This window comes from Macaca nemestrina, chromosome 1, assembly GCF_043159975.1.
Source record: "Macaca nemestrina isolate mMacNem1 chromosome 1, mMacNem.hap1, whole genome shotgun sequence".
Taxonomy (NCBI): Eukaryota; Metazoa; Chordata; class Mammalia; order Primates; family Cercopithecidae; genus Macaca; species Macaca nemestrina.
The window spans coordinates 81,225,322-81,249,601 of NC_092125.1; the positions used below are offsets into that span (position 1 = coordinate 81,225,322).

The 24,280-nt window shown below is 37.9% G+C and overlaps 1 protein-coding gene across 12 annotated transcripts in view; it reads left to right on the forward strand.

The window, feature by feature from the left end:
- Positions 1-24,280, forward strand: part of LOC105478099 (dispatched RND transporter family member 1) — a 212,086-nt gene that overhangs the window by 88,997 nt on the left and 98,809 nt on the right. The window contains exon 1 of one of the 12 annotated variants that reach the window (XM_071081061.1): positions 14,886-16,376. The exons of the other annotated variants lie outside the window; for them this stretch is intronic. The gene's annotated coding sequence lies outside the window, so the exon portion shown is untranslated. Of the gene's footprint in view, positions 1-14,885; positions 16,377-24,280 lie in introns of those variants that run through there. 12 annotated transcript variants of the gene reach the window in all.

Here is a 24,280-nt window from a genome sequence, read left to right on the forward strand (position 1 = left end):
TATACAATTAATTAACATCATGTTTTATTGAAAGTTTTGGAAACTTTAATAAATTAGAGTATTTTAAAATATTTTTTGCTTCACCCATCTAGCCTTTTAAAGTTTCTAATTTGTGGGCATATTTGAATTTACGTAATTTCTTGATACTGAAATACTTTGTATAACCTATATTGGGGGTGTGTGCTCATGAATACTTTGCTCATGAAGGGAAGAAAACAAAAGTTTAGATTCTACTACTATGTAGCATAGAAATGATGATTTTCTTTCGGAAAAAGTGTTGAGGGCAGATGTTGATAGTTTTGCACCTGGATTAAGTAAAAATATGTTTTTCAGGGTATTTTCCAGGATATCTGATATTTAGAAGCTTTGTGATCTAGCTCGAATTGGAGGCCCTTCATTTGGGATTAGTGTCTATGGCAACAAAAGATCCCCACTTCCCCTCAACAACAGAATGTAAGGGAGCTCAAGTTTTAAGTGATTAATTAGTGTGTTACATTAGGTAAATTGATCTAGTCCCAATTAATGAAAGGTCTGGTCTTTAAAATATATTTTAAAAAATTATTATAGTGACGTTGCTCTAAGTATAAGTGATTAACTCACCCAGGCACTGTGGAAATGTGGGCTGCTTAGGTGTCACTCTAGGCCCACATCTAGGAGTCTGATCTATGCCACATCTATGTGGCTTTCCTAGTATTGTCCTTTCAGTCTTATAGTAATTTCAGACTTCCTAAGCCAGTGGTTCTCAAACATTTTTGTCTCTAGAAAGAACTGTTTACACATACTCTTAAAGTTGATTGAGGGCCTCAAAGAGCTTTTGTTTGTGAGTTTTATATATATATATATATATATATATATATTTTTATAATAGTAGAAATTAAAATATAATTTTTTCTTTTTTTTTTTTTTTTGAGGCAGGGTTTCGCTCTGTCACCCAGGCTGGAGTGTAGTGGCACAATGAGAGCTCACTGCACCCTCCGCCTCCCGGGCTCAAGTGATCCTCCTACCTCAGCCTCCCAAGTAATTGAGACTACAGGCACATGCCACCACGCCGGGCTAATTTTTTGAATTTTTGGTAGAGATGGGGTTTTGCCATGTTGCCCATGCTGGTCTCAAACTCCTGAGCTTAAGCAGTCTGCCTGCCTCAGCCTTCCAAAGTGCTAGAATTACAGTGTGTGCCATTGCACCTGGCCAAAACAGAATTTTAAAAAAGCATATTCATCAATTCTTAAAAATACAATAAACCTGTTGCACATTAATGTAAATAACATTTGATGAAAAATTACTGTTTTCCAAAATAAAAAAGTTTAGAATAGTGTATTGTTTTACATTGTTTGCAAATCTCTTTAATGTCTGACTTAATAGAAGACAGGTGGATTTTCTTATTTGCTTTTACATTCAATCTGTTGTAGTATCATACATAATGTAGCCTCTGGAAAATCCCAGTGAATGCTTGTGAGAGAATGAGAGTGAAAAAAGGCACATAGTGACTTTATATTGTTATGAAATTTTTTTTTACCTTTACATCCCCTGAAAGGGTCTCTGGGGTGTCTGGGAGAGTTTCTTCCTAAACTGAGGAAAAAAGGTTTCCCATAGCTGTCTATGGCCTCCAAAATGCTTCTCCACAGATGTTTGGCAGGGGTATACTTAGGGGCTGTGTTTGGGGTGCAGCTACCCCTCTCTTTTACTCTTCCTGATTATGTCATAGCTGTGATTGTCAAATTAAGCATCTGTGGCACTGTGGTATCCCATGAGCTGCCTCGGCTGTGTCTCTGCTAATTCTAATAAAGGTAGTTTTTTCCAAGTGGACTGAAAAATAAATTAGATGGATAGAACTTGCTCAATTTTAGTTTTTCTTTTATAAATTGTACATATCTGTTGTTAGTAAACAGCAATAACAAGACAAATAAACAATTAAATTGTATTGTGATTGATAGAAGACCTTGAAATGATCCTATACAATTATAAGATTATATTTTGTTGTGATACACAGGCCCTTGGTTACCTTGAATTTTTTTTTTTTTAGGAAAAAAAATATATATATACATACACACACACACAGACACTCACATACACATGGAGTAGTGTTTTCTCCTACTGAGATTATTCCTAATTTGTATGACAGAATTAAATATAAAAGCGTCATGATTTTTTGGTGCTTTGCGGTGTGAATAAGTTTGAAAACTACTTCATAGGGCAACTTGGAAGGAGATATATAGGCTTAAAGTGATGTATATAATATAGCATTCAGAGTTCCTCCATGTCAATCATGGGGAGACAAGGGGATGACGGAAAAGACCTTTCAGCGACACCTTTCCAAGTCAGATAATGGAGCTCATACACAAATTCCTTTTATACTTCTACATTTTTCTGATGCTGATGGCAAAGAGAGGTAGGCTATAGAAAATCTGAACAGTGAGTGTTGAGAGAATGGTAGAGACAGCAAGAGAAGCAACGCTTGGAGGTTTATTAGGCAATAATACCAATGATAGGGGTAGCTACCACACCTGTTAGTTTGCACTTGTTTCATATGCTGTCAGGTTCAGACATTCATGTAGTTATGAAATGTTTATTGAGCATCTATTATGTGCTTAAAAATCACACTGCAAAAGCCAGCCAAACTTATTTTCAGATAAAGCTCCACTGACTCTGTGAAGATAAAGTTTAGATCTCCCTGGTAATAATACCTACATTTCTTCCTTAAGGAAGATTAACTTGGTATAGAAGAAGACAACTGAGCACAAATGTAGCTGGCTAGGTGCCAGCTCTTTGAAATTCCTTAACTTGCATAGACTAACCCTGTCAATTCTGAAGGTATAGGAAGCCAGATTGTACTTTGATGTCAGAACTGTTTTGAGAGACCATTTATGTTGTATTTCCTTTGAAGAAGAGTGATTCAAGGCAATCTTTGCTTACATAGGGCCAATGATTTGACCTAGAAAGCCTAGACACAAAAATCCTTTGCCAGAAAAGAGTTGAAAGTAGCTATAAGTGATCTGAAACATCATATTTACTTAAGAGTTTTGAGAGATCATTTGGAATTAATCTGGTTTACCTAGAGGCAGAGAATTAGTTGCTCAAAATGATTCCTTATAGGAATTTCTAGTTTGATGTATTGCATCTCTCAGAATTTTTTGGGCACTGGCATGTTTAACTGCAGTCATTTCTGGGTTTGTTTATAGATAAATGCACAACTTTACATAAACACAGAGTATGTGATTGAGACATTTTTTTTAACCAGCTAAAAAAGATTTTGAGTGGGAGAAAAATAATCACAGAAGCTGAAGGTTCAGTTTCAGAGATACCAAGTTATCAGGTTTCTTTCTCAATGTCAGATTAATGGGAAATTGGAAACTGCAAGCTGGCGTATGTTACCCTCTTACACTTTAAAATGTTGCTTGTTAAGGCAGGCACATTTTTAAAATACTTGTTTGAATACCTGAAGTACAAGCCCTTATTTTCCTGCCTGTTTGTCATCCTTCTGATTGGCTGTTCTGATTGTAGCCGGAATATCTGGGCATTTTTCAGGCAGTTGAGATTAAAGAAACTTGTCAGTATTTTCTTCTTCATTACTCTTAAATTCATAGTTCAAAATATTTGTTAGTTTTAAGCATAATAGTTTCCTGAATTAGGTAATTTATAAATGTCACATTGTTTTTGTTTTTAATATTTTTATGTTCAAAATGTTGATGTCTTTGAGAATGGAAATAGATCTTTTGTCCTAATTTGACCAATTGGAACAGGGTGTAGAGGTCACAGTAGCAGAGAAGTGGCACTGCTGAACCATTATAATTCCATTATTTCAGTCACTGATATTAAATCTGGGTTCAGGTTGGGACCCTTTGGGTTCTTGGCTTCAAGTCCCTGAAATGTTGACTGTAGAAGTTTCAGTTCACAATTTTGGGTGGATTTTAAAAATTGATCTGCCTGACTGTTTAGGAGCAGGTTGCATTTCATACTAGTTGTTTCATTTAAGAACATTTCTAGGAGATGGTTTAGCTTTATAAAATTACCTGAAATATCACAATACAGTCCTACTTGAGTTTCGTGGGTTCACTGGTAAGTGATCAGTGTGTAATGGAAAGAAAGACTCACTAGTAATTTTTAAATTTAGATGTACCAGCCAATCATAATGAGTATCACATATGAAATATAGGCTGGCTACTTACTGCATGCATGTGAATGAGACAGAGCAAATCTCTACATACATTATTATATTGAACAAACCATCTTTTAAAAAGTTAAAAATTTAAAGCTATTACATAAATTGAAGAAACTAATCTTAAGGAAAATATTTTTTTTTAAGTAAAATTTTCTTTGGTATTTTTATTGGGTGAAAAGGGTAAAAAGTTTTACTTTAAGTAAATTTTTTTTCTGGAGCAAGGGAATGCTGAGGGTGGGGTAGTATAAAAATTGTGAAATTAGAATGCCCAAAGTAATGGGAGAGGCTGTATTAAATTTTGAGTTATGTAGTGTGTTTATCAGAATGTATTCTGTTGCACATTGAAGATAAAAGGCAAACCAGAAAGTATTTAGAAAATTCGTATTTTCTCCCACATACTGAGAGAGTAACTACATCTTCTTAAATATCAACAATATTACCTTTTATAGAAAAATTAAAATGCAAGATTTCTTTTTGTTATTTTAGTGACAACTTTATCTTGAGTGACTGGTTATGTTATTTGTGTGTCTGTGTGTGCGTGCGTGTGTGTGTGTGTGTGTGTATTTGAATGTCTCCAAAGAGATTTCTTAGTTTAGTTAGTTGCTTACTTTTTTCTCTCCCTTCAAAAACTTTTTTAAATGGACAAATAATAATTGTACATATCCATGGATATGTACAATACATAGTGATGTTTCTATACATCTGGTGTACAGTGATCAATCCGAGTACTTGGAATATCCATCACCTCAAACATTTATCATTTTTTTTGTGTTGGGAATGTTACTTTGAAACATTTAAGATAAATGTTTTTTTCCCTTAAGATTCCAACTCTTTAAAAATATACTTTATAATTTGGGTGGAGTATATTTTATATTTTTTATTACAATATATGGCATATTTTCGGAAAAGGTATTGGGATTCTTTTGAGGTCAAGAAGTTTTATGTTAAGAACAGAAGAAAAACCCCTCAAAATCTAAGCAGGCTAGCATTAAATAAATTGATGTTTAATCCTTTGAAAGCCAGGGTTTTGTTTGGTATCTAGTTACCTTGTGTACCTTGTCTGCTGAACTGATTGATGATAGGTGATTCTGTTTTCCTCCAGTAAGTGCTTTTCCTCAATTCCTTAAGACTCCTATTTAAAGGGAACTCTTTCAAGAGATTTTCTGATTAAAGGTGAGAGAATGCAAACAGTAGCACTTGGGATAATATCTTTTGGCTTCTGTGATACAGTTTTTCTTCCAAATGTAAATTTTTCATTGGTTTGGTTTATCATTTTCCCCATGCAACTATTTTTTTTTTCACAGAGCCACGTTTTATTATAACTACATGAACTATATATGCCTTGGGCAAAGACTACACAAAACGTAGAAACAGGAAATGCCTGTTAGGTTAAGAGACATGAGATAATGGGCAAAAATATCTTCTAAAAATTACTTAATGTTGTCAGCATTATTGTAGTAATATATAACATAAAATGAAGACAATTTCTGATTTCATTATCTTGAAAACTTCTTTTAAACTTGTATTTTCCATTTTGTTGTTTCAGAGCAGAAACCTTAAGGAAGTAGTGAAGTTTCGTATTTTTATTCTATGAATTTAAATGATTTTGAAATCAGTCATAGCTTAGAGCTGTGCCTTTCAAGCTGTATTGTTGGCACATGTTTCTAAATATTAAATACCAACTGGAAAGTAGAAGTAAATTGATGTAACTAAAAAAGATTTACTGGCCGGGCGCGGTGGCTCACGCCTGTAATCCCAGCACTTTGGGAGGCCAAGGCAGGCAGATCACAGGGTCAGGAGATCGAGACCATGGTGAAACCCCGTCTCTACTAAAAATACAAAAAATTAGCCAGGCGTGGTGGCGGGCACCTGTAGTCCCAGCTACTCGGGAGGCTGAGGCAGGAGAATGGCATGATCCCGGGAGGCGGAGCTTGCAGTGAGCCGAGATCACGCCACTGCACCCCAGCCAGGGCAACAGAGCGAGACTCCTCTCAAAAAAAAAAAAATAAAAGATTACTTTAGCATATGGAAGGTTATCATCTCTAAACTGTTAATATTTACAAGTGATTTTTTAAAGTGATAAGCTTCCTTATAATGAAATACTTGTCATTATTAAGTAGGCTCATTTATTCAACATGTATAATTGCTTTCTATATGACCAGCTTTCCATATGTTAAGAACTGGATATATAATCATTAGTGAGCAAAACATTGATAGGTTCTTCTATTGGAGTTTATGCATTAGTTCATTTGGTAGATAATTGTTGAACACCAACTATGTGCCAGACACTGTTGTATAATTTAGGGTTATGCTTTGTGGAGGGAGAAATAAGTAATAAATACAGTAAGTACTTAGGTAAATGATTAAGATCATTTCAGATAGGGATCAGTACTTCAAAGGCAGTAATACAGGGAGAACTAATGAAGTACTTGAGCTGATCTACTTTACAGACTAGTAGAGGAGATAATTTTAGTATAATTAATCATATAGATAAATATGATAAATGCTGTAAAGGAAAAGCAATGAGTGTTTATGAGAGCTGATAAATAAGGGAGATGAGGAATAGTTCCTTTTGGGGGAATCAGGGAAGACTTCCTGGAGGAAGTAACTTTTGAGTTTAAATCTGAGCTACAACTAGGTGTTAGTTTTCTAGGGCTGCCATAACAAGTATGACAAACTGGGTGGTTTAAACAACAGCAATTTATTGTCTCTCAGTTCTGGAGGCTAGAAGTCCAAGATCAATGTGTAGGCGGGGTTGCTGGTTCCTTCTGAGGGCTATGAGGGAGAATCTGTTCCATGCCTCTCTCTTATTTTGTGGTGATTTGTTGGACATCTTTGGTGTTACTTGGTTTGTAGACACATTAGCCTGATCTCTGCCTTCACATTCACATTGTGTTCCCCCCTTGTGCTTGTCTGTGTCCAGATTTCCTCTTTTTATGAGGACATCAGTCATACTGCAGTAGGGACCCGCCCTACTCCAGTATGAACTCATTTTAACAAATTATCTCTACAACAGCTTTTATTTCCAAATAAGGTCACGTTCTGAGGTACTGAGGGTTAAAAGTTCAATATATGAATTTGAGGTGGACGTAATCCAACCCATAATACCAGGAGTTAGCTAGGTGAAGAGAAGAGGGGGATGACTTCCGGAAGAGAGAACAGCGTGTGTGAAGGTATTGTGTTGGAAAAGCATGGCTCATTTAAGAAACGAAGTGTAGCTGAAGCATAGAAACTGAGAGGAAGAGTGAAGTGACACAATTCCAGAGACATTTTAAAGGTAGAATAGATAGATGGGGCCTAATGACCAGCTGAACATGGTGTGAAGGAAAGAATAATCAAAGATAATTTCCTACCTATAGCTGTGATGAAAGTATTTTCACCATTTTCGGGTAGAAAGACAAATTTCTGCCTGAAATCAAGGGAAAGGTTGAAGCTGGAAATAAGGATTTGGAAGTAAACTATGTTATTGGTCAAAAGTTAGCTAAAATTATTCAGGAAGAATGCCTTTAGATGAGGGCTGGGACCTAGAACCTTATAAAACATCCATATTTAAAGAGGGGACCAGAACAAAAAGCCAACAAAAAAAAAATCAAAAAAGCAGGAAAAGCAATATGCAGTAAGAAAAACTAGATGGATTACTGCTTGGGAAACCAAGCTAGAAGAGAGTTTTGAGAAGGAGGGACTGGTAGATGGCATCAAATGCTACATGAAGGTAAAGTAGGATAAGACCTGGAGAGAGATCTGATTTCATTTGCCAGTTTGAGGTCCTTAGTGAGTACAACAGGTTATAGAATGGTGAAAGTGGAAGCCAGGATTTGTGTGTGTGTGTGTGTGTGTGTGTGTGTGTGTGTGTGTATTGAGGAGTAAAAGGCCAATGAGGAAGCAGAAAGAGTAAATATGAACGACTATCTTAAGAACTGGCAATGAAGGGAAGGTGATACAGGGAAGCACATACAAATTTTAGAAGATGGCACAGAGTTTAGGAAAAACATGTATGACTGAAAGCCAAGAGCAAGAAAATTAATGGGGGTGGGGAGAGGAGAGGAGGGAATGATACCTTAGGTAAAGATACCCAAGAGAAGTGTTCCCATTCAAGATTTGCTTCCTGGCATTTCTCAGGAATTTTATGTTTTTCTAGATTCCCAAATGCTGAGAAATTTGGTGGGAAAAGCAGGAAAACAGGCAGGGTATTATAATTTTCCTTCAAGTTTAGCAGTCAAGGCAGAGGTTACTGATTAAATTCATTGACACCAAGTCTGCAGCAACAGCAGGAAACATGACACAGAGAGTCAAAGGTTAAGATGGCTATTTCTGGGAAGCTGGAGAGGAACACAGGATGGAAAGCTTTACATCTTATTGTGGCTTTGCCATGTACTAGTGTGTATTCCTCACCCTGACTACTGCTAATGGTGAATCATTCTTGCAAATAACAAGTATTAATAAGCTTATTCACATAGTATATTTTGTATATGATTCCAGTGAGTTGTATCCCAAGAAATAATAAGTTTTGACAGCAAAATCTTAAATTGGTCATTTGGACATGTGATTTTTTGTAGTGCTATTAACATTGCTAGGAGATCTGAATGTTACATTACTTGAATACTATACCTAAAAATGTTTGCTGAGGGCTCCCAGTGTTTGGTATCTGCTACAGGCTACAATTATTTGTAAATACTTTTGACAGAATAAATGCAAGAGATGATCACAGTGTGGCTGTGGAACACTCTGATGTGAAATCAGAACATCTGTAATCTGGATTAGCAAAGCAGTATTCATTTTCATGACAAAACCAAAATCAGGGCAAGCATACAAAATATTTTCATTGTTAAAAAAGAAAATGAGCTTAAATGAAGCAAAATGGGTTTGAATGTCCAGCTTGGTGATCACACCAACATCTATGCAACATGAAAGAAAGTTTTCTATATCTGGAATGTTTGTCATGAAACCAAAGTCAAGTCTCAAATAAGGCAATTAATGTTTTATGTGTTTTTAATTTTTATTAAAAATTGGTGGCTTTTAAATATCAAATATTTGTGATATCATCTGTAAATTTTTAAATAATTTCTATTTGACATGTGTTAATGTTTACTTTACTTGATGTTTTCTGTTATGAGATGTCTATATCAGGTAGAGATCATTTTTATGTTATGAAAATATCGATCTTATCACAATACCACAATATATTGGTTGATAATTATAAACCATGCCTTTATTATTAAATCTTTTGTGTTACAGAAAACTACTAAAACTTTAGTGGTTTTCTACTAAATGGATAATAACCCTATCACGGAAAAATTATTCACTGTATAGAATAATTACTGTCACTCATTATTGTCACAGGATCCTTGGGGTGTTACTTGCCAGCTGGAAACCTCTGTAGCTGGCGGAGCCTTCTTCCTGAGCATTGCTTGTGCCTGCTGGCCTCATTCCGCCCACTCGACCTGGCAGGCTGTGCTTGGCTCATGCTACCGGCCCGGATCCCACACCTGCCAAAGGCAAGCCAGGCCGGAGCGGTGAGGGCTGTGTGGGCGAGTGAGCGTGAGGTCTGGCCACTGTGCACAGCTAGGCACATCAGCTGCTATGGCAGGGCGGGCAGCTCCAGGCGCCAGCACTGACTCCATGGAAGGCTGCGGCTGGACCAGATGTACTGCATCCAGCTTCCACTGCAGGCATTCATGTCTGGAAGCTTGGAGACGCCAGGAACTGCAGAGCCCGAAAGAGAGTGTCACAACCTTGGCTCCGGGAGCCCCTAGGTGTGGGCTCCCTTCTCTCCTTGTGGCCCACAATGTGGCTAATGGAGGGGGGGCATGTTTCAGCCCTGTTTGTGTTACAGCTCTTTCAGTCCTGCCATTCGGCGGGTCCTGAGTTCTTGTCTGGTATCCAGGAATAATGAGGTACATGGACAACTGGAAGGTGAGCAAGGTGGAGAGGAGCTTCATTGAGTGGCAGAACAGTTCTCAGGAGACCCGAAGTGGGTAGCGCCCTCCCGCAGGCAGGTCATCCTGCGGGAGGTGAAGTGAGTAGTTCCTTCTCCCAGCTGGTAGTCCTCATGTCTGTGTGAGTCTGACACACTGGGTGGGTGGTTATGGGTCTCATAAGGCAGGAAGTGTGTGCTGGTTGACCCATGGGTGGGCCCAGAAAAAGCTCCCTAAGTTCTCACTCCCAGTGCAGACTTCACCTAGAACTGACAGCCCGGCCCCCAGGCTTCAGGCCGTCCCTGGCTTGAAGGTGGGGCTTCACCACGGACCTATCCCTTTCCACCTAGGAGCCAGTCTGCCTCCTGACACCATAAGTCACTTCAGTCTATCATGCCCAGGCTGTTCCTGCAGAGGGGCACCTGTAGGCCAATGGCTGAGCCACCGTCAGTGCCCCCTCGGGCTCCCTCCTATCCCCGTAGGCACCCAAAGTCCAGAGGGGACTGAGACAGCAGGGGGCTGGAGTGTCAGCACTGCCTCAAGTATGCGCAAACCCGGCCAGGTTGCGACAGCGCCTGGACTTGGCTTCAACTTTGCTCCGAAATCAGAGCGGGTGCTGGGAGCAGGGAGAGGCCAGGCAGCAGGAGCGGCCTCTTCCAGGCCGGTGGGGCCACAGGGGGCTTCCCGGGCTCCCATTAGTGCAGAGATGCCTGGGTCTGCAGCCATGGCTGGGTAGCTGTCGCTGCGCCTGGGAGCATGGGGCTCCTGCCTTGCAATTCGGAAATGGGTGGGGCTCCCACCTGTTCCCGGCTCCTGCTGGCTCCCTGGAACAGGCACCCCGAGCCCGGCTGTGCCTCCCCTGCTACAGCTGGCGACACTGCAGCGGCTGCCCCAGACGGGCTGCAGCTGCCATCATTATTATTTAAGAACACATAAATAAATCTTTGAAAAATACAGAATAAGTTACGAGGTTGAGAATTCTTGTAGATTCCAATTTATTTCCTAAAGATTTAGAAACACCACCTTTGAGACTGATTTGACCCAAAGGCTGGGATTAAAGACCCACAGGTAGAAAAATAAGCATCTGAGTAGGGACACAGGTAGAGAAATAAGCATCTGAGTAGGGACACCCTTTCTTTTTTCCTTTTTCTGAGGGAAGGATTTCAGGATAGGTAGAAATACAGATGAATTTGAAAATCTAGAGAATAGTTTCAGTTTTCTTTCCAAAGAAGGAGTACACTCACACTCCTTAATTGTGATGGACAAAGGGCGGGGCTGGGATACCAGAGGTAGGTTGTTAGGGTTTGGAACAGCTGACCAGGGATGAACCTAAGGAGATACTGTCCAGTTGAAGGCTCAGCTGAAGTGTATCAGGGAAATTCTGAAAGGCTCATTAGGAACCTTTTATAGACCTTGGTGCTTTTTTGCCACTGTACTCCTTCCAAGTAGTTAATCGAATACCAGTCAACTTAGAAAATAAATTCAACACATTTTACTGTTAATTTGGTTTATGTATTAAGAATAACTGATTTTTAAAAAATAATGAAATACAAATTTCTGCCATTTATCTCATCATTTTTTGCAATCTGTGATTTTCTTTTTCTTTGTGAGAGAATGCTGGGAATACATCAGTAGTTGCCCAGTTCTGACTCTTTATAACAAACACAAGAATTAATGTACATTTTATCTCTTTAAAAGAACATGATTGATAAACAGATCAATGGAACAGAATAGAGTCCTGAAAGACCCACACATATATGGCCAATTCATTTTTCAGCAAAGGTGCCAAGGTAATTCAATGAAGAAGGATCAGTCTTTTCCACATATGATGGGTTAACTGCATCTCTTGCAGATGGAGAAGGAAAACTTGATCTGTATCCCACAGCAAATTTTCTAAAAGTAGATTATAGGCCTAAATGCTATAAACCTAAGGCTATGAAACTTTTAGAAGAAAACATAGGGAATCTTTGTGACCTTAGGAAAGGCAAAGATTTCTCAAGATTTTTTTTAAAAAACCTATTCATAAGATTTTTTAAAGTTTTGATAAATTGGACTTTATCATAATTACAAATTTCTGCTTTTCAAAATATACCATTTAAAAAATGAAAAAGCGAGGCGACCAGGTGCAGTGGCTCATGCCTGTAATCCCAGCAGTTTGGGAGGTCGAGGTGGGAGGATAGCTTTACCTCCAGGAATTTGAGACCAGCCTGGGCAACATAGGGAGAGGAGACTCTGTCTCTACAAATGAAAAAAATTAGCTGAGCATGGTGGTGCATGCCTGTGGTTCCAGCTATTGGTAGGCCGAAGTGGGGGGATTTCTTGAGCCTGGGAAGTCAAGGCTGCAGTGAGCCATGATGCTGTCACTGCACTCCAGCCTGGGCGACAGAGCACACTCCTGTCTCAAAAAAAAAAAAAGAGGCCGGGCGCGGTGGCTCATGCCTGTAATCCCAGCACTTTGGGAGTCCAAGGCGGGTAGATCACCTGAGGTCAGGAGTTTGAGACCAGAACGACCAAGATGTTGAAGCCCCGTCTCCACTAAAAATACAAAAATTAGCTAGGTGTGGTGGCGGGCGCCTGTAATCCCAGCTACTCCAGAGGCTGAGGCAGGAGAATTGCTTGAACCTAGGAGGTGGAGGTTGCGAGCTGAGACAGCGCCATTGCACTTCAGCCTGGGTGACAGAGTGAGACTCTGTCTCAAAAAAAAGGAAAGAAAATAAAAGGGAAAAGCAAGGTACAAAGTAGGAGAAAATATTTGTAATACAATATGTGACAAAGGGCTTGTATCTAGGATGTTGAAAGAACTCTTACATGACAAACAACTTTTAAAAGGTGAGCAAAGACTTGAAAAGACACACAAAGAAGATGTACAGATGGCCAATAAGCACATGAAAAGATGAGCATCATCATTAGTCATCAGGGAAATTATTTAAAACCCACAATGAGATACCATTTATAACTGCCAGAATGACTAAAATGAAAAAGACCAAAGATTTCAAGTATCAGAGAGAATGAAGAACAAATGTAAAATGGCATAACCACTTGGAAAGTTTTGGAGTTTCTTAGTCAGCGTGCATGTACCTTATGACCCAGTAATTCCCTACATACATGAAAACATGTGCCCACAAAAAGACTTACTTATGAGTGTCCATGTCAATCTTATTTGTAATAGCCCCAAACTGAAAACAATCTAAGTATCCATGAATAGGGAAGTGGACAAACAAAATTTGATATAATCATTCAGTGGCATACTCCTCAGCAATGAAAAGACAGTGTGGATGAATCTTATAGATATCTGTTGAATAAAAGACTAGGCACAAAAGAGTATATATTATATGTATTATGTAGTTCCATTTAGGAAGTTCTAGAGCAGGCAAAACTATGATGATAGAAATTAGATCAGAGGTTGTCTGGGATGGGATATAGTGGGGAGATTACTACAAAGGGGTACAAGAGAACTTTTGGTGGTGATGGAAATATTTTATAACTTCATTGAGGTTGTGGTTTCATGGATGCATCTATTCATTGTCAAAACTCATTGCACTATATATTTAAAATTTGTACATTTTATTGTATATAAATTATACCTCAAAGTTGTTTAGAAATAAAAACATGAAACTTTAAAAAATAATGAAAAATATTGTTAGCATAGAGTTTTGTATCCTCTTTAAAAGCCTTTGTCAGCTAAATTTATGGGGATTTGTACCATATTTCTAGGATACTTTATTAAGCTTTCTAGGTGGCAATTCAATGAACCTGTCATTAATAATTTCATTTTGCACCTAATGGTTGTGGTTAAATCTAGAAATAATGAGCTAAGCCTTATTCCCTCAGGGAAACACTTCTTAACATCTATCACTTTCACTTTCACTTGAATGTTTTTATTTTAAAAATACATACCAGTTTTATTATATTTACTTTTCTGTATGTACAGAGGCTAAAGTACTTGGTGTTTTAAACATACCTGTAATGTAAAAACATGTACATGTCCATTTCAGATTTATTTTCAAAAAGATATTCCCCATCGAATCTGAATCATAGGAATATTTAAGTCTTAAATCTTCCCAGTAAGTAGTACATTTTTACTGTAATTTTTTCCCCTGCTTTGTATCTTGATATCCTCCCGATGAACTGGTGACATCTGATATTCACTAGTCATGTTCGTTGAGGAAAAATGTTCGTTGAGGAAAAACATACACTTTCTTATTAAATCTACTTATCTGTAAAGTTTTGGTCAGGGATTTTAGCTTTTAGTATGTGAATTCTGTCTTACAGTATGTGGAAGAAATTTAACTGCAGGGATATAAACATTGTTTTGGGTGGAAAAAGCCTGCACTAGCAGATGTAGTATAAAAGTTGAAGCCAGTATCAAAATGTCTTTTTCAGAAGTGGTAAATATATATTTTTTTTAAACACTGAGATCATAGAGCCAATTGTTGGGGAGGGAACACAGTGACTGAAGTATCAACTTTGTTTTTGTGTGGCATAGAGTGTTCTTTTTTTTTTTTTTTTTTTTTTTGAGACGGAGTCTCGCTTTGTCGCCCAGGCTGGAGTGCAGTGGCGGGATCTCAGCTCACTGCAAGCTCCGCCTCCCGGGTTTACGCCATTCTCCTGCCTCAGCCTCCCGAGTAGCTGGGACTACAGGCGCCCACCACCTCGCCCGGCTAGTTTTTTGTATTTTTAGTAGAGACGGGGTTTCACCATATTAGCCAGGATGGTCTCGATCTCCTGACCTCGTGATCCGCCCGTCTCGGCCTCCCAAAGTGCTGGGATTACAGGCTTGAGCCACCGCGCCCGGCGCATAGAGTGTTCTTAAAGAGTAAAAGTGATTTTGTTGAAAAACAAATGGAAAATTCTTAATTTGTAACTCTTGAAACTTCCTGCCAAAAATTTTTTGAAGTGTTCCTTCATTTGTTCACATTCAGGAATATATTAATACACTTATCCCTTAAACCATTTTACATATTGAGTACCTATGTGCCATGTACCATTGGTTTTTTTTTTTTGAATTTCAACTTTTATTATAGATTAAAGTGTACACATTCGGGTTTGTTACTTGGGTAAACTGAGGCTTGGGGAATTTAATAATAACAGAATTTTTTTGAATTAAAAGATGCCTAATGGTTTAAAACATTTTCAAATGTGTCACTCACATGACCCACACGACAGTTTACTGCACTTGGCAGGAAGATACTGTTTTCAGTGTTTAATAGATAAAGTATGAGGCTGCTTTCACGGTTTGGTTATATTACTTATTTTCATTGCCTTATGTCTACTGTATATCTCAGCTAAACTTCATGACTAGTTTAAATTATCTCTCTAGTTGATATACTTGGGCCCTGATCTGCTTTACTTGTGCACACACCTAACATGAAGTTATTTTAACCTTGTGACATTTAATCTTTAATGTTTCTGGAGAAAATAATTAAATACCTTTTTACAAAATAAATTATGAATACCTTTTAAGCAGCTTCTATTTGAAATAACACTTTATATAAATATAGGAATATATAACATTCTTATGTAAGAATACTTTGTATGGATATAGTCCTTTATCTTTTTGATTCCTACAGCAAGGCCATGAGAAAACCAAGGCTCACAGAAATTATGTTTAATACAGTCTTTCCATGTCATTGTGCTGCCTCCCCCAAATTTCAGCCTGTTTGAATTTGGGGGAGGGGTTGTGAGGGGAGCAAGAAAATAGTCTCAGGTTCTAACACAGGATATTTAAAACATTTTTAAAAGTTGCTTGTTTTCAGTATCTGCCAGAGAAATAATCAGAACATGTCTTCTTAGTTGATGAATTATCATGGGTGATTTTCAAGTTGGTGAAATGGTTAAGAGTAATTAAATAAATGGTTGAGAGTATTTTGGGCATTAAATGCTAACTTTTATGTGCATCAGGTAGTCAAAATAAAATCTCCGTCTTAATTATGTCCTCACTGCAAAGGGTGAGGGTCTTGTTTGATATTGTCTGGCTTACAGGATTGAGATTGTTTAACCTAGAGCAAGAGGAAATTTTTTTTTTTTAAGAGATGAGATCTTGTGCTGTTGTCTAGACTGTAGTGCAGTGGCATGATTATAGTTCACTGCAGCCTCAAATTCCTGGACTCAAGGGATCCTCCTGCCTCAGTCCCCTGAATACTTGGGATTACAGGCGTGAGCTACCACACCTACCTCAGCAAGAGCAAATTTTTCTTTTTTTTTTTTTGTTTGACAGGGTCTCACTCTTGCCCAGGCTGGCCTTGAACTCCTGGGCTCAAGCCATCTATCTGCCTTGACCTCCCAGAGTGTTGGGATTACAGGTATAAGCCACCATGCCTGGCCAGCAAGAGGAAGTTTAATGTTAAGTACTATGTAGAGCTGATTGTTCCCTTAATGAAAAATTTCTAAAAAATCATGATTTTGTTTTTAGCAACCCCAAAATGCTTCTGACTTCAAGAGTTCAAATAATTTTACTGTAAAGTTTAATAAAAGGCATAAGATATGCTGTGTAATTATGTAAACTGGTAAGATTAAAACAAGTAAAATAAACGTAGTTTAGTTCTTAAAATCATCATATACATTTTCTTATTAACATTAATCAGTAGAATTGAGATTGGATATAGTACAGCAGTTATGAATTTAGGCTCTAGATTCAGACTGTCTAGGTTTGAATGTAAATTCTATCACTTTCTCATTGTATAACTAGGGACAACATTTTTAAGCCTTAGTTTTCTGATTGATAAAATGAGGATAATCTTAGTGTTTGCCTCTTTTGCTAAGAATGAGGATTAAAATGATATATGTGAAACCATTTATGTCATACATACCCATTCACATGATACAGTTAATTTGGATTGTCTATGTCAGTAGATGAGATACATAAAAAAGAAAATCCAGTTGATGAGTAGTTTTGACATTATTGCATACTTAATTTGTGGATTTTCAGTGCTTCTGTTTTCTTTTTTCTATTGGAGATCCTACTGAGTAATGAATTAATTATGATATGGAAAAGTAATGATCCTCAACACATTTGTAAACTATATACTTGGATAATCGGAAAAACTGAAACTTAACTGTACTTATGCTTTAAATTAAAATAGCAACAACCAAAATACCCAGAACATACTTTTAAGGCAGGATAATAACTCATCTGACAAATTAGAGATAGGAGATCAAGATGAAGGTGGTGAAGTCAATGATGTTTTTAGTTGATTGCAGTATGATCTCCATCAAGTTAACTATTATTTTTACTAATATATGAACAGAGTGATGAGTGGGAGCTAAAGTTAGGTACTTTGTGGGGAAATCTATGCACTATTTCTAAGGAGCTGTAGGACTGAGAAAGGTATTTTACTTGTTTTGTGTTGTTTTTAAAATGAGAAAAAAGCATATTTGTATGCTGTTGGGAATGATCCAACAGAGAGGGAAAATGAGAAAGATGAGAAGTATTTGATGGTCTTGTTGAGTAGATGAGAGGAATTGGAATATAGTACACAAATAGATTATTTTTAGAAGTGAGGACAGATTATCTCTAGAAACATGCAGGATTGCAGAAAACTAACCCACAAACAGATACTGGTGGGTGAATCGCTCTGGTGGTGATAAATTGTGGAAGTTCTCTTCTGATTGCTTGTATATTCTTACTGTATTCTTAGTGAAGTAGGTCATGAGCCAAGCTTGAGGATGAAGGATTCGTGAGAGATTTGAGGAGCCAGGAAAGCATATGAAATAGATATCTGAAAGAAAAGGAGAAAGTATTAACAGTGACTAGAGACAAAAAATAGGTTTTCTACCAAGAATGAAAATGAAGATTGAAAATTAACTTCTAATAGATGACAAAGGCAATGGAATAATACCTTTAAAGTACTAAGGGAAATAATTTAAGGGTAAGAGTGAAAAACAAAGATATTTGGGGACCTGCAGAGGCTGAGGATGTAATACTTATAGATTTTTGTTCGTTTGTTTTTGTTTTTGAGATGGAATCTCACTCACTCTGTCACCTGGACTGGAGTGCAGTGGCACAATCTCTGCTCAGTGCAACCTCTACCTCCCAGGTTCAAGTGGTTCTCTTGCCTCAGCCTCCTGAGTAGCTGGGATTACAGGCATCACCACCACACCTGGCTAATTTTTGTATTTTCAGTAGAGACGGAGTTTCACCATATTGGCCAGGCTGGTCTGGAACTCCTGACCTCCAGTGATCCACCTGCCTTGGCCTCCCAAAGTGCTGGGATTATGGGTGTGAGCCACTGGCCAATACTCATAGATTTTTGTCGGAAATGCTACAGAAGCATATACTTCACTAAAAGGAAATTGAACCCAGATGGAAAGTGTGAGATATAAGAATCAAAATGAGCAAATAAATGGGTATTTTGGTATGTCTAAATACATATTATAAATTTATATATGTAAATTTATATATGTAAATATATTTACTAGGATATTGGATAACTTGGGATATCTGTTTTAATATAACCAATTGCTTATTTTTTCTTTCCCTTTGTGATGAGAGGGAAAACAAAGTTCTGCTGACTGTTTTTAAAGAGCTCAGATTTTTTAAGCTGGCTTTGTGATCACTGTTTAAGAACTTTAGATGTAGTGTGACCTTAATCTACACTATGTAAAATTAGATGGTATCATAGATATTTGACATTGCCTTCCAAGTACACTAAAGATTACTAGTCTAAATTCTTTATGAATCAGATACCTAAGCCATTCCTAGGTTCTGAGGTGTCTACTCAGAGGTTAGGGAAGAGAACTACTTCTGTGCATTAGAAGACTTATGTTTGGGTCTTTCCTCAGAAGGAGGCAGTAGAGTGCATAAACATCAAATTTGTGCTTAAATACATTTTATTTTTATTTTAATCTGCTTCAGTGTTTGTGTGGCAGCCTTACTTAGATCACATAAAACCTAGCATATGAGCTGTGTACTCCTGCCATTCAAATTCCTTTTATGGAAAAGAAAAATAGTCTTCTTATTCATTTCCCTAATCGGGAAGGATGAAGCTAATAGTTATTGGACAAAAGCTGAAAAAATATTCTCATGTCCATGTAAAGGTTTAGACATCTTTTAAAACCAGTACCTGCCAATGTGAGGTTTTTAATGTATTTTACATTTCCAAAATTAAAAAGTAATCTCCAAGATTGTCTGAACTACTTGTTAGATAGAAAATATATTTGTGTGAGCTTCTGAAGCCTCTGCGCTTAAGTAGTCATTCAGTCTTCACTATTACATCGTAAGTCATTACTAAGCCTTTTGTTCTGAGCTATACTGAAGATGTTATTTATATAGAAACATACTTACAGATGTTTTCAGTATCATTTAGTACATTAATTAGTATTCATGATGTTAAAAAGAGACTAAAGTTTATTTCTGATAGCTTCTCTCTTAATATGATATGTTATATAAATTTAGAAACGGTAATTTATCTTTAGTTTATTCAGAGACTCTTTTATTTGTTTGTTTGTCTTGAGATGAAGTCTTGCTCTTTCTCCCAGGCTGGAACATAGTAGCGCAATCTTAGCTCACTGCAACCTCTGCCTGGCAGATTCAAGCAATTCTTCTATGTCATTCTCCTGAGTAACTGGGACTACAGGCACACACCACCATGCCTGGCTAATTTTTGTATTTTTAGTAGAGACAGGGTTTCACCATATTGGCCAGGCTGGTCTTGAACTCCTGACCTCATGATCTGCCCGCCTCGGTCTCCCAAAGTGCTGGGATTATAGGCGTGAGCCACTGCCCCGGCCTCATATTTTAACTAATAATTTCTAGTCATTTGATTATATTTTTGGAATATTTTTACTTTCAAAAACTGTATTTGTTACCAGAAAGACATAAAAACTACTCATGCTGCAAATATGCATGCTGGTAAATACAAATCAGATCATTTATTTCGGGACTGATTTTATTGACTTTTTAGGTGAGGATTCTATTATTAATAGATCTTAAATAAGAAAGAAGTAACTATCATAAACCGATTTAAGAACAAGTTGGAGCATAAAAACACTAAAAATAACATGGATTATGATGTATTAAGTGTTCTCCAGTTAAAATATTATTTTATAAACAGTTAAATAATTTAAGAAATATTTCTTCCCTTAAATGTTAGTTCTACATCAGACTAGTCTCAGATGCATATTAATAATGCTCAGAATGGAAAACATACACCTGTGGTAAAAGAATATGTCATGGTAAATATGTTTACACAGCTGTGTGGTAATGTTAGTTATTACAGAGTACATTTGCAGAATCATGTAATGAGCCTCATTTTCAAACAACCATTAACTTTGGCTTAGAAATGGCTAATTAAAGAATAACTTCATTTTTCAAATGCAGACTGTACAAACAATATATAGCATCACTGTAGCTGTCTTCTTAACTGAACATATAAATTTGATTGTAAGTATATGTTGGCTAATTTCGAGGAAATTCAAACTTCTTATAAGACTATTTCTTATTTATAATTTATACTTTCATTGCATATAATGCCTACTCTTTTAGTACCAGACTGAGTTTCCATTAAACTTTATTGCACTTACATGGACTCTTCTGTCAAGCTTCAATAAAATTATAAGATTGACTTAATTGGGTCTATCTGAAAGCTTCCTTTATCATTAATAAACTTTATTTATTCCATGGGGTTATTAGTCTTGGACAACTTGTATGACTTCATTCAAACTTGTTCTAGAATATGAATAAATATTATTTAAAAATTAAGCATGAGTAAAAGCAAATTTTAAAATATTGTCATAGGACTTTGAGGATTTACTCGAGAGTGCATAAAATGTTACCGTGAACTATGTATTGCTGTAGTGCTATCTGTAAAAATATGCTGTCTAAAAAGTTTAACAAGCAGTGGGTGGTTTCATCCATTCGTCTCACTTTGGAGCACCTGCTAGGTAAACTCCAGAAACATCAAGAAGGAAGGCTTGTTTCCTGCCCTCAAGCATTTTAGTTTCCTTCTACCGAGCGTCAACGTTTACTACCAGCAGTTACTTTTTTTTAAAACCTACCGCTTGAGAGGAAGATCCTGCAAGTGTATTCAACATATAAATAGTGGCATCTTTATTAGACCCGTAGCTCTTTTTAGAGCTCTCTAAAATGGATATTAAGTTATAAGAAGACCAGGAAAGAAAATATAACAGATTCGTGGCATATTTATTTCCACTCCTGGAAAAAACAGTTTGATGTGCTTTGGGGGTACTTTTTTCTTGTTTGAACAATTTAACTTTTTTTTTTTTTTTTTTTTTTTGAGACGGAGTCTTGCTCTGTCACCCAGGCTGGAGTGCAGTGGCCGGATCTCAGCTCACTGCAAGCTCCTCCTCCCGGGTTCACGCCATTCTCCTGCCTCAGCCTCCCGAGTAGCTGGGACTACAGGCACCCGCCACTTCGCCCGGCTAGTTTTTTGTATTTTTTAGTAGAGACGGGGTTTCACCGTATTAGCCAGGATGGTCTCGATCTCCTGACCTCATGATCCGCCCGTCTCGACCTCCCAAAGTGCTGGGATTACAGGCTTGAGCCACCGCGCCCGGCCTTTTTGAACAATTTAACTTCTAAGGTGGATACAAAGTTGTCAGAGGCGTTTGAACCAGAGCAACTCCATCCGTTTGAACCAGAGCAACTCCATCTTAAATAGGGACTGGGTAAAATAAGGCTGGGATCTGCTGGGCTGCATTCCCAGGAGGTTGAGGCATTCTTGGTCACAGGATAAGACAGGAGGTCAGCACAAGATACTGGTCATAAAGACCTTGCTGATAAAACAGTTGCAATAAAGAAGCCGGCCAAAACCTGCCAAAACCAAGACGGTGATGAGAGTGACCTCTGGTCGTCCTCACTGTACACTCCCACCAGCGCCATGACAGTTTACAAATGCCATGGCAACATCAGGAAGTTACCCTATATGGTCTAAAAAGGGGATGCATGAATAATCCACCCCTTGTTTCTCATATAATCAAGAAATAACCATAAAAATGAGCAACCAGTAGCCCTCTGGGCTCCTCTGCCTATGAGAGAAGCCATTCTTTTGTTCCTTAATAAACTTGGTTTCTTGATAAACTTGATTTCACTTTGCTTTGTGGATTTGCCTCTTAATTCTTGCTCAGACCCAAGAACCCTCCCTTAGGGTCTGGATCAGTACCCCGTTGAGTAACAAAGTCATGAGGTGTTTGGAGTTGATTTAAGGTTAGTCATGGAAGATTTTGACCTTGGTCTTTTTTCACACCACTTAGCATGGTGACTAACACATAGCAAGTACTTCATAAATATTTATTGAATGAATGAATGAGTAAATAAATAAGGATTGATAAAATAGTGGCCATTGATTTGCAGAAAAGGAGAGCCTTCTAGCAGAGGGAGAACTGAGGCAGGATTGTTGTGGAGGCAAGAATTGTGAACCGGTTTGCTATGTTGGTCAAGAGATGAGCTCAGGATAAATGAGGATTCTAATAATCAGAAGGACTTCCATGTTAAACTCAATTCACTTTAGTATGAGAGCCCTGGGTCATGAATGTCTAGTCAAGTAAAATTAGTTTTATTAACTCTACAGGAGTAAAACGGGGAAGAAACTAGAGCAGAGATTCTCCAAGTGTGGTCCCACACCCAGCAGCTTTAGCATTATCTGGGAGCTTGTTAGAAATGCAAATTCTAGGGCCAACCCAGAACTACTAAATGGGAATTTCCCGGTGAGGAGCGAGGAGGAGGGAGACTCAGCAACCTGTGTTTTAGTGGGCCCTTCAAGGGATTCTGATATCCTTAGGCTAACATTTGAGAACCACTGGGCTGGAGGAGGAAAATCAGGTACCAGGTAAAAGCAGTGAGATTAGAGATTATAGAAGAGATCATTACTAAGATTATTTCCAACTGTAAATTGAATGATTTAAAGAGTTGATTATGGCTGGGTGCAGTGGCTCGTGCCTGTAATCCCAGCACTTTGGGAGGCCGAGGTGGGTGGATCACGAGGTCAGGAGTTTGAGACCAGCCTGACCAACATGGTGAAACCCCGTCTCTACTAAATATACAAAAATCAGCCAGGTGTGGTGGCACAAGCCTATAATCCCAGCTACCCAGGAGGCTGAGGCAGGAGAATTGCTTGAACCCTGGAGGCGGAGGTTGCAGTGAGCTGAAATTGTGCCATTGCACTCCAGTCTGGGCAACAGAGCAAGATTCCGTCTCAAAATAAATAAAGAAATACATAGAATAAAATAAAGATTTGATTATTTAGTGTGGCTGTGCAGGGATGATTAATCATTGGATGTACAGAGTTTTTTTTAAAAAAAATAGAGATGTTTGCACTTTGGTGGAGAACCATTAGGCTTTCAGCTTCATAGGTGGAAGAACTCATTTTTACCAGTTACCCAAAAGTAACTGGAAAGTACAATGTCAATTTATTGTGTATAGTAGATAAAAAAAAACTGGCTCAAATCAGAACAGTACACTTTCATTTGGTATGTTGATTATCTTAGAAGATAAAGTTATCAATCAAAGAGGTTGTGTGCCGAAGGATCACTTGAACACAAGAGTTTGAAGTTACAATGAGCTATGATCACGCCACTGCACTCTAGCCTGGGTGACAGAATGAGACCCTGTCTGTAAAAAAATTTTTAAAAAAAGGTTGTGTGAGGAACAGATAATTAAATCAGAGGCAGTTGGATCTTTTTTTTTTGAGATGCAGTCTTGCCCTGTCGCCCAAGCTGGAGTGCAGTGGCGCGATCTCGGCTCACTGCAACCTCTGCCTCCCAAATTCTCCTGCCTCAGCCTCCCGAGTATCTGGGATTACAGATGCCTGCCACCATGCCCAGCTAATTTTTGTATTTTTAGTAGAGATGGGATTTCACCATGTTGGCCAGGCTGGTCTTGAATTCCTGACCTCTTGATCTGCCCACCTTGGCCTCCCAAAGTGCTGGGATTACAGGCGTGAGCCACTGTGCTTGGCCTGGATGTTCTTAAACAATATTTTAATTGAAATCAATAACCTAGTGAATTTATTTTCTTCATAGCATAAATATGTCAGTGTAAAATAAGTAGAAGCCTTTTCCAGATGCAAAGACAATATTTTTCTAATCACTACAGAAGATACCCTGATTAATTTTTAGTTTTTGACTCTTTGCTTTAAAAAAAACCAAGAATTCATGGAGATTATTATTTTTCTCTTTGTGATGTTGATATACTACACTTTGTAAATTTATTGTATCGTGGTGCTGTTTGGGATACGCCTCATTCTTCCTT